This window comes from Monodon monoceros, unplaced genomic scaffold, assembly GCF_005190385.1.
Source record: "Monodon monoceros isolate NGI ecotype Baffin Bay Population unplaced genomic scaffold, NGI_Narwhal_1 Super_Scaffold_5, whole genome shotgun sequence".
Taxonomy (NCBI): domain Eukaryota; kingdom Metazoa; phylum Chordata; class Mammalia; order Artiodactyla; family Monodontidae; genus Monodon; species Monodon monoceros.
Genome location: NW_021703782.1, coordinates 35,523,078 through 35,533,884, shown reverse-complemented (window position 1 = coordinate 35,533,884; position 10,807 = coordinate 35,523,078).

Sequence of the window (10,807 nt, the reverse complement as noted above, 5' to 3'; positions counted from 1 at the left end):
CCGTTCATTTATTTTTCTTTTTATTTCCATTTCTCTAAGAAGTGGGTCAAAAAGGATCTTGCTGTGACTTATGTCATAGAGTGTTCTGCCTATGTTTTCCTCTAAGTGTTTTATAGTGTCTGGCCTAACATTTAGGTCTTTAATCCATTTTGAGTTTATTTTTGTGTATAGTGTTAGGAAGTGTTCTAATTTCATTCTTTTACATATAGCTGTCCAGTTTTCCCAGCACTAGTTACTGAAGAGGCTGTCTTTTCTCCATTGTATATTCCTGCCTCCTTTGTCAAAGAGACTGTGACCCCATGTGTGTGGGTTTATCTCTGGGCTTTCTTTCCTGTTCCATAGATCTATATTTCTGTTTTTGTCCCAGTCTAAAGTCAGGGAGTCTGATTTTGTAGTACAGTCTAAAGTCAGGGAGTCTGATTCCTCCAGCTCAGTTTTTCTTTCCCAAGATTGCTTTGGCTATTCGGGGTCTTTTGTGTTTCCATACAAATTGTGAAGTTTATTGTTCTAGTTCTGTGAAAATTGCCATTGGTAACTTGATAGGGGTTGCAAGCAATCTGTAGATTGCTTTGGGTAGTATAGTTATTTTCACAATATTGATTCTTCCAATCCAGGAACATGGTATATCTCTCCATCTGTTTGTATCATCTTTAATTTCTTTCATCAGTGTCTTATAGTTTTCTGCATACAGGTCTTTTGTGTCATTAGGAAGGTTTACTCCTAGGTATTTTATTCTTTTTTCTGGATTGGTAAATGGTAGTGATTCCTTAATTTCTCTTTCAGATTTTTCATCATTAGTGTATAGGAATGCAAGAGTTTTCTGTGCATTAATTTTGTATCCTGCTACTTTACCAAATTCATTGATTAGCTCTGGTAGTTTTCTTGTAGCATCTTTAGGATTCTCTATGTACAGTATCATGTCATCTGCAAACAGTGAAAATTTCACTTCTTCTTTTCCAAGATGGATTCCTTTTCTTTTTCTTCTCTGATTGTTGTGGCTAAAATTTCCAAAAGTATGTTAAATAATCGTGGTGAGAGTGGACAACCTTGTCTTGTTCCTGATGTTACTGGAAATGGTTTCAGTTTTTCACCATTGAGAACAATGTTGGCTGTGGGTTTGTCATATATGGCCTTTATTATGTTGAGGTAAGTTCCCTCTATGCCTACTTTCTGGAGGGTTTTTGTCATAAATGGGTGAATTTTGTCGAAAGCTTTTTCTGCATCTATTGAGATGATCATATGGTTTTTCTCCTTCAGTTTTTTAATACAATTTATCACATTGATTGATTTGTGTATATTGAAGAATCCTTGCATTCCTGGTATAAACCCCACTTGATCATGGTGCATGATCCTTTTAAAGTGCTGTTAGATTCTGTTGGCTAGTATTTTGTTGAGGATTGTTGCATCTATGTTCATCAGTGATATTGGCCTGTAGTTTTCTTTCTTTGTGACATCTTTGTCTGGTTTTCATATCAGAGTAATGGTGGCCTTGTAGAATGAGCTTGGGAGTGTTCCTCTCTGTGCTACATTTTGGAAGAGTTTGAGAAGGATAGGTGTTAGCTCTTCTGTAAATGTTTGATAGAATTCACCTGTGAAGACATGTGGCTTTTGTTTGTTGGAAGATTTTTAATCACAGTCTCAATTTCAGTTCTTGTGATTGATCTGTTTATATTTTCTATTTCTTCCTGGTTTAGTCTCAGAAGATTGTGCATTTCTAAGAATTTGTCCATTTCTTCCAGGTTGTCCATTTTACTGGCATATCGTTGCCTGTGGTGATCTCTCATGATCCTTTGTATTTCTGCAGCATCAGTTGTTACTTCTCCTTTTTCATTTCTAATTCTACTGATTTGAGTCTTCTCCCTTTCTTTCTTTCTTGATGAGTCTGGCTAATGGTTTATCAATTTTGTTTATCTTCTCAAAGAACCAGCTTTTAGTTTTATTGATCTTTGCTATCGTTTCCTTCATTTCTTTTTCATTTATTTATGATCTGATCTTTATAATTTCTTTCCTTCTGCTAACATTGGGAGTTTTTGCTTCTTCTTTCTCTAATTGCTTTAGATGTAAGGTTAGATTATTTGAGATGTTTCTTGTTCCTTGCAGTAGGATTGTATTGTTATAAACTTCCCTCTTAGAACTGCTTTTGCTGCATCCCATAGGTGTTGGCTTGTCGTGTTTTCATTGTCATTTTTTTCTAGGTATTTTTTGATTTCCTCTTTGACTTCTTAAGTGATCTCTCGGCTATTTAGTAGTGTATTGTTTAGCCTCTATGTGTTTGTATTTTTTACAGACTTTTTCTTTAACTGATATCTAGTCTCAGCATTCTAGTCGAAAAAGATACTTGATACAATTTCAATTTTCTTAAGTTTATCAAGGCTTGATTTGTGACCCAAGATATGATCCATCCTGGAGAATGTTCCATGAGCACTTGAGACGAAAGTGTATTCTGTTGTTTTTGGATGGAATGTCCTATAAATATCAATTAAGTCCATCCTGTTTAATGTATCATTTAAAGCTTGTGTTTCCTTATTTATTTTCATTTTGGAAGATCTGTCCATTGGTGAAAGTGGGATATTAAAGCCCCCTACTATTATTGAGTTACTGTCAATTTCCCCTTTTATAGCTGTTAGCATTTGCCTTATGTATTGTGGTGGTCCTATGTTGGGTGCCTAATTATATATAACTGTTAAATCTTCTTCTTGGATTGATCCCTTGATCATTATGTAGTGTCATTCTTTGCCTCTTGTAACAGTCTTTATTTTAAAGTCTATTTTGTCTGATATGAGAATTGCTGCTTCAGCTTTCTTTTGATTTCCATTTGCATGGAATATCTTTTTCTATCCCCTCACTTTCAGTCTGTATGCGTCCTTAGGTCTGAAGTGGGTCTCTTGTAGACATCATATGTACCAGTCTTGTTTTTGTATCCATTCAGCCAGTCTATGTCTTTTGACTGGAGCATTTAATCCATTTACATTTAAGGTAATTATCCATATGTATGTTCCTATTACCATTTTCTTAATTGTTTTAGGTTTGTTATTGTAGGTCTTTTCCTTCTCTTGTGTTTCCTGCCTCGAGAAATTCCTTTAGCATTTGTTGTAAAGCTGGTTTGGTGGAGCTGAATTCTCTTAACTTTTGCTTGTCTGTAAAGGTTTTAATTTCTCCAGCTAATCTGAATGAGATCCTTGCTAGGTAAAGTAAACTTGGTTTTAGGTTTTCCCTTTCATCATTTTAAATATGTCCTGTCACTCCCTTCTGGCTTGTAGAGTTTCTGCTGAAAGATCAGCTGTTAACCTTATGGGGATTCCTTTGTATATTATTTGTTGTTTTCCCTTGCTGCTTTCAATGTTTTTTCTTCCTATTTAATTTTTGATAGTTTGATTAATATGTGTCTTAGCATGTTTCTCCTTGGAATTATCCTATAAGGGATGTTCTGCACCTCCTGGACTTGATTGACTATTTTCTTTCCCATATTAGGGAAGCTTTCAACTATAATCTCTTTAAATATTTTCTCAGTCCCTTTTGTTTTCTCTTCTTCTTCTGGGACCCTTATAATTCGAATGTTGGTGTGTTCAATGTTGTTCCAGAGGTTTCTGAGACTATCCTCAATTCTTTTCATTCTTTTTTCTTTATCCTGCTCTGTGGTATGTATTTCCACTATTTTATCTTCCAGGTCACTTATCCATTCTTCTGCCTCAGTTATTCTGCTATTGATTCCTTCTAGAAAATTTTTAGTTTCATTTATTGTGCTGTTCATCATTGTTTGTTTCATCCTTAGTTCTTCTAGGTCCTTGTTAAACATTTCTTGTATTTTCTCCATTGTATTTCCAAGATTTTGGGTCATCTTTACCATCATTACTCTGAATTCTTTTCCAGGTAAACTGCCTGTTTCCTCCTCATTTGTTTGTTCTGGTGGGTTTTTGCCTTGCTCCTTCATCTGCTGTGTATTTCTGTGTCTTCTCATTTTGCTTAACTTACTGTGTTTGGGGTCTCCTTTTCACAGGCTGCAGGTTCCTAGTTGCATTGTTTTTGGTGTATGCCCCCAGTGGCTAAGGTTGGTTCAGTGGATTGTGTAGGCTTCCTGCTGGAGGGGACTAGTGCCTGTGTTCTGGTGGACAAGGCTGGATCTTGTCTTTCTGGTGGGCAGGACCATGTCCAGTGGTGTGTTCTGGGGTGTCTATGACCTTATGATTTTAGGCAGCCTCTCTGGTAATAGGTGAGGTTGTGTCCTGTCTTGCTAGTTGTTTGGCATAGGTTGTCTAGCAATGTAGCTTGCTGGTTGTTGAGTGGAGCTGGGTCTTAGCATTGAGTTGGGGATCTCTGGGAGAGCTTTTACCATTTGCTATTATGTGGAGCCGGGAGGTCTCTGGTGGTCCAATGTCCTGAACTCAGCTCTCTCATGTCACAGGCTCGGGCCTGACACCTGGCTGGAGCACCAAGACCTTGTCAGCCACACAGCAGAGAAGAATAGGAAGGAAAAAAAAAGAAAGAAAGAAGAAAAAAATAAAAAACAAAATAAATTTATTAAAATAAAATTTTTTAAAAAAATTTTAAAAAAGAAAGAAGAGAGCAACTAAACCAAAAAACAAATCCACCATGACAATAAGCATAAAAAACTATACAAAAAAAAAAAAAGGACAGACAGAACCCTAGGACAAATGGTAAAAAGCAAAGCTATACAGACAAAGTCACACAAAGAAGCTTACACATACACACTAACAACAAGAGAAAAAGCAATATATATATATATATATATATATATATAAATTAAAGAAAAAAGAAGAGAGCAACCAAATCAATAAGCAAATCTACCAATGATTATAAGCTAAATATTAAACTAAGATAAACATAATATCAGAAACAAATTAGTTGCAGAAAGCAAAACCCAAGTCTACAGTTGCTCCCAAATTCCACCACATCCATTTTGGGATGATTCATTGCCTATTCATGTATTCTAGAGATGCTGGGTACATCAAGTTGATTGTGGAGATTTAATCCACTGCTCCTGAGGCTGCTGGGAGAAATTTCCCTTTCTCTTCTGTGTTCGCATAGCTCCTGGGGTTCAGCTTTGGATTTGGCCCCACCTCTGCATTACCTGAGGGCATCTGTTCCCTGCCCAAACAGGGTTAAAGTACCAGCTGATTAGTGGGCTCTGGCTCACTCAGACTGGGGGGAAAGAGGGGTACAGGATGTGGGGCGAACCTGCGGGGGTGGAGGCCAGCATGATATTGCAACAGCCTGAAGCACACTGTGTGTTCTCCTGGGGAAGGTGTCCCTGGATCACTGGACCCTGGCAGTGGAGGGCTGCACAAGCTCCCAGGAGGGGAGGTGTAGATAGTGACCTGTGCTTGCACACAGGATTCTTGGTGGCTGCCTAGTGTCTCAAGCCCGTCTCTGGTGTCTGAGCTGACAGCAGAGGCTCGCGCTCATCTCTGGAGCTCGTTTAGGCAGTTCTCTGAATCCCCTTTCCTCACGCACCCCGAAATAATGGTCTCTTGACTCTTAGGCAGGTCCAGACTTTTTTCCGGACTCCCTCCTGGCTAGCTGTGGTGCACTAGCCCCCTTCAGGCTGTGTTCACGCAGCCAACCCCAGTCCTCTCCCTGGGATCTGACCTCCAAAGCCCAAGCCTCAGCTCCCAGCCCCCACCCGCCCCAGTGGGTGAGCAGACAAGCCTCTCGGGCTGGTAAGTGCTGTTCAGAATTGATCCTCCGTGCAGGAATCTCTCCACTTTGCCCTCTGCACCCCTGTTGCTGAGCTCTCCTCCATGGTTTCAAAGCTTCTCCCCCCCCCCCCCCACCCACCATTTCCACCAGTGAAGGGGCTTCCTTGTGTGTGGAAATTTTTCCTCCTTCATAGCTCCCTCCCATATGTTCAGGTCCCATCCTTATTCTTTTGTGTCTGTTTTTCCCTTTTTCCTTCTGCCCTTCCCAGTTACGTGGGGGAGTTTCTTGCCTTTTGGGAGGTCTGAGGTCTTCTGCCAGTGTTCAGTAGGTGCTCTGTAGGAGTTGTTCCACATGTAGATGTATTTTTGGTGTATTTGTAAGGAGGAAGGTGATCTCCATGTCTTACTCCTCTGCCATCTTGAAGGTCCCTCTCTGCTTCTGATAATTCTTTAATTATCATCTTAGGTGCTATTTCCTCTGAAGAGTGTCCCCTTACTTCCAACATTGTTTATTCACTCCATGTTCTTGAATTTCACACTTCCATACGAGATTATTGTACATAATATTTACTTATTTTTGCCTGAAGGACCACGCTCTAGACAGATCGCATAAGAGAGAAATCACTCTTATCTTTCTTTTTCTGTTCTGTACCAGTTTATGCTTCAGAAATTGTATAATGGGTGGGTGGATGGATAGATGCATGGATACTTACATAGATAAGTGAACTGGAGCCTGTATACCTTCTCTATTTCCTTTTATCTTCTAAGGAGTCATTATCTTAGAAAGGAACAGGCTCTCTCATATGTGTGACCATTATCTCTTTCTGATATAGAAGGTTCTGCCCTTTATTCTCATTGTCAGTAGACATATTTAGGAAAGGGATATGTTGGATATGCTTAAACTTCCATAAAGTTAATGTGAGTAAAAAAAGTTCTGGATGCTCTTATTCAAACTTCTCCTTATGCGATAGAGACCAAAAAGTCATATTCCTTTTGGAAAATAAAATATGATATGTGAAAAGTACTTTACATCTAGCTTCTGCCAGCTTACTTTTGTTGATAAATAAATGATGTCAATTTATATACGACAATGAAATCCCAATACTGACAGTAATGAAGATAGGAATGATAGTACACTTTACAGTGTGAAATAAACTGTGAAATGTTTTACACACATTTTAACTATTACTAACTTCTCTTTGAGAGACATTTATTCTTATTGTAAATCTAATAATTCATGGTTGTTCATTCATCATTTAGACAGCATATTTCAATTTATCTATACATAACTATAAAATAAAAAGAAGGGATATATCTTCTGCCTTCAGACAGATATATAAATGTCCCATTGTATAATTATGTAGATATAATTTCAAGGATTCTATGTGCCTATTTTTAAAACTTCAAGTGTAAGACTTGAAATTCAAGTTTAAGACACTTTCTGTGTTTTTTCCCAATATTTTTTACAAGATGTATTTTTGTCTTGAGATCTCTAACTGTGGGCACAGTAAGTTTACTAGACTGAGTCTAAAGTTATTCTTTTAAATGTCTGAAGAAAACATGTTTATGAAGGGATATATTCCTTTAAAATGCATCTCAAGAGAGGGAGAATCAAGAATTCTGTGAAATCTCTGAAGAGATTATGAGCATTCCTACTAAGTCTTAGAGAGAAATGTATTAGTGCATACAAAGTGAGATAAATATGAACAAGAATATTTTCAGTTAAAGCAGCAAACAGCTTCAGAAATACAGCAACATGTTATCAATCAGTGAGATTCTTTTGGTATGCTTTTCATTAGTAGTAACAGTTGGTGAGGAACTTTGTGTGTGTGTGTGTGTGTGTGTGTGTGTGTGAACACATGTTGGTGAAGAGCAAGAACAAGAGTTTCAAGAGAACACGAGAGAAACTTGACTACTTTTCTAGTTATAACCTTACTGCTTTGTATCTAGTTTTAAAATATGTGTGTCTCCCTTTACAACTGTTTTATGTACAACAATGATTCTTCTTTGGGAAAACTGAAAAATAATTGATTACGATAATGATGAAAATTATATTGTTTCTCAGTTAATTAAGTTATAATAAAATAAAAAGATCATCATAAAAATTGTTTAAAACTGGAAAACAGTATGTAGCTTAGATCTCCAGGTGAGAAAAACCAAGACATTCTATTAAATTTTCTAAATATGAATACCTCCAGTTTTAGTGGTTATTTTCCTGTTTGTAAATGATAGTATTTAAAGCATTTTGATTAAATTGACTGATTATTTGACTGAATTGATAAGCCATTTTTATCCAAATTGTTGAAAGGTTGCTACATTTTGACAAAGCTTTGGCAATTTCTATCATAAAGGGAGCAATGCCAATGTCTGTGTGTTTGTGTGTGTGTGTGTGTGTGTGTGTGTCTGTATAACACGTATTTGTTTGTACATAAATAAACAAAATAGTGTTAGTAATTTTACCCGTTGCCCATAATGCAAGTCCAATATGAATAAATGACAATGACAGAATGACAGCAGGTCAAGGAGAATTGAATGTTACAAAGCATTGACTTTGCTGAAAGTTTATAAAATTCAGAATCAGGATACTAATCTAAGAATATTTTTGTCCAGATCCTTTTGTTCTGATGTCTCAATTTCCCTCTTGTTACCATGCTCTGACCTCAAGGAAACATAAAGAAAACCTTACTACCTTTATCCATTCTATATTGCAAGTAGTATTTTGTTTACTTGGTTATATCCTTCTTTTAATAATGGAGAAGGCAAGTGTGCTTAGTGTGCCCCTTGCTTCCATTTGCCACCTTTCCTTGGTATTTTTATAATTATTGCTTCTTTTCTTCATTGAATGGACTTTTCTAGAAATTGCTAATTAAGACCAAGAGTTATCTGTACTCACTTTTCAACTCACTGCAATTGGATTTCTTCCTAAAGTATTCTCTTTAAATCACTCTCATTAAGGTCAGCAATGAAGATTTGGAAAAGAGAGAATGAGACTAAGTCACAGACTGTCAGGTGGCCTCTCTCCAATTAAGCTAATCACTCCCTCCACTTGTCCCTTGAAGTAACAGGACCTGGCTGTTAATAATGGCCCCATCTACCCTGTTTGTAAACCTGGGATAGTACACTATTTCTGTTTTCCTGCATGTTGCCCATACCTTTTAAAATTATTGCTTGATTAGATTATCTTCAAATTATCAAATTTGTGTTTATTACTTTTTTATTCAGGGTCCTCACTGACTATCCATTTCTTCTTGAAATTATATTTCCTCTTACCTGCCTAGTAGTTCCATTTGTTTTTCTTTCTAGAATCTTTCACGAAACCAGTCTTTTTCCATATCCTGGCCCTTACATTTCAGTTTTCTAGATGCCCCTCTTTATTCTTTTATCACTCTCTATTCATTCACTCTCCCATTGCTTAAATTATCATCTATGTTCATATAAATTACTTATATCCATCTTTAGCATGGGTGTCACACTTGAACTTCTGATCTAATATATATAATAAATGACTCCTCCTATGTGTTGCCAAACTGACCACACCATCTTCCACCTCATCCATTCATTTATTGCTCTGTTCACTGAATGATACTCCATCTACCAAGTTGCTCAAGATTATAAATTGAGCTATCATTGACAACTTCTGTCTAATTCCCTATGTCCAGTCAGAAAATTCTATCAATTCTATCTCTTCATGTCTCTTCAATATTATCCCCGCATTGTACTGTCACTGTTACTAACTTAGTTCAAGCACAAATAATTCTTTTATTTTTAATTTTTTATTTATTTTATGTATTTATTTTTGGCTGTGTTGGGTCTTCGTTGCTGCACATGGGCTTTCTCTAGTTGTGGTGAGCAGGGGCTACTCTTCGTTGCAGTGCACGGGCTTCTCTTTGCAGTGGCTTGTCTTGTTGAGCACAGGCTCTAGGCGAACAGCCTTCAGTAGTTGTGGTGTGCAGGCTCAGTAGTTGTGGCGCACAGGCTTAGGTGCTCCGCAGCATGTGGGATCTTCCCGGACCAGGGATTGAACCCGTGTCCCCTGCACTAGCAGGTGGATTCTTAACCACTGCGCCACCACGGAAGTCCCAAGCACAAATAATACTTAAACTGAATTACTCCAGTATGTTTTTTACTAAAACCTATCATGGTGTCCCATGATTCAGACTTTCACTCAGGCTATTACCTGAGCCCTTATCTCTAAACATCGGTCTTCATCTGACCGACTGTGACTCCCAATTATGTGTTTAATTTCAGTCTACCGTCTTCTTTAGAAAGTTGCTCCTTGCCTTCTCATCCAATGTTACTTGCTTAAACATGCTTCAACAGCACTCTATTCGTATGTCTACTAAAGCATTTATCACAGTGGTAGATAAATATCTGTTCATTAGTTTTTGAGATCAATGATACTGACATATGTATCTTTAATTACTAAAATAGTACCTACAGCAGTGTAAGCATGCATTCTAATAAATATTATATCAAAAAATTTAAAAAGCAATGTGAACCCTGCTCCCACATAACTCATCTTAGTAAGTGTGCAGAAACGCTATGCTGTAAGATTTGCTAGCCTCACTGAAGCTAGCAGATTGCCCTGCAGGTGCTATAATGCTGCAGGATGCAGTATTCCACGCCATATGGACTGGTTTTCAAACATGAAATTCAAAATAGAATGAGGACATTTTAAATCATTTTGAGGTTATATAAGTGAAGAATTAGATATTTAATATAATTTTACTCTTAAAAAAAAGTCCCTTTCTTTTTAATGGATACTTCAATCCAAAGAGTTAATATTACATAATGAGAGTAGAAATTGCTACAGGATAGAGAGCTTTAGATTAGGCTAAGATTGTACTTAATTTTATTTCTCTTCAAAGTTCCCATTAATGGAGAATATCTGTATCCTTTGAAAAGATAGTCTAAGTAAACTAGGGCTAAGATTGATTCTGCTTTCAGTCCACAATAAAACTGTCATAGAGATTTACCAAATAAAATAAAATAATGATTGGCAAAGAGGAGTGGGATCAGCAGCTCAGTCAGACTAGTAATATTGAAGAGTCTTGCCAGCCTGAAGAAAAGGCAACTTAATGATAATAATAAAAGGTTGCACTTGTTACTGTGTGTTGAGTTTTGCCTTTTTTTTTTTCAAGCTGTAAACT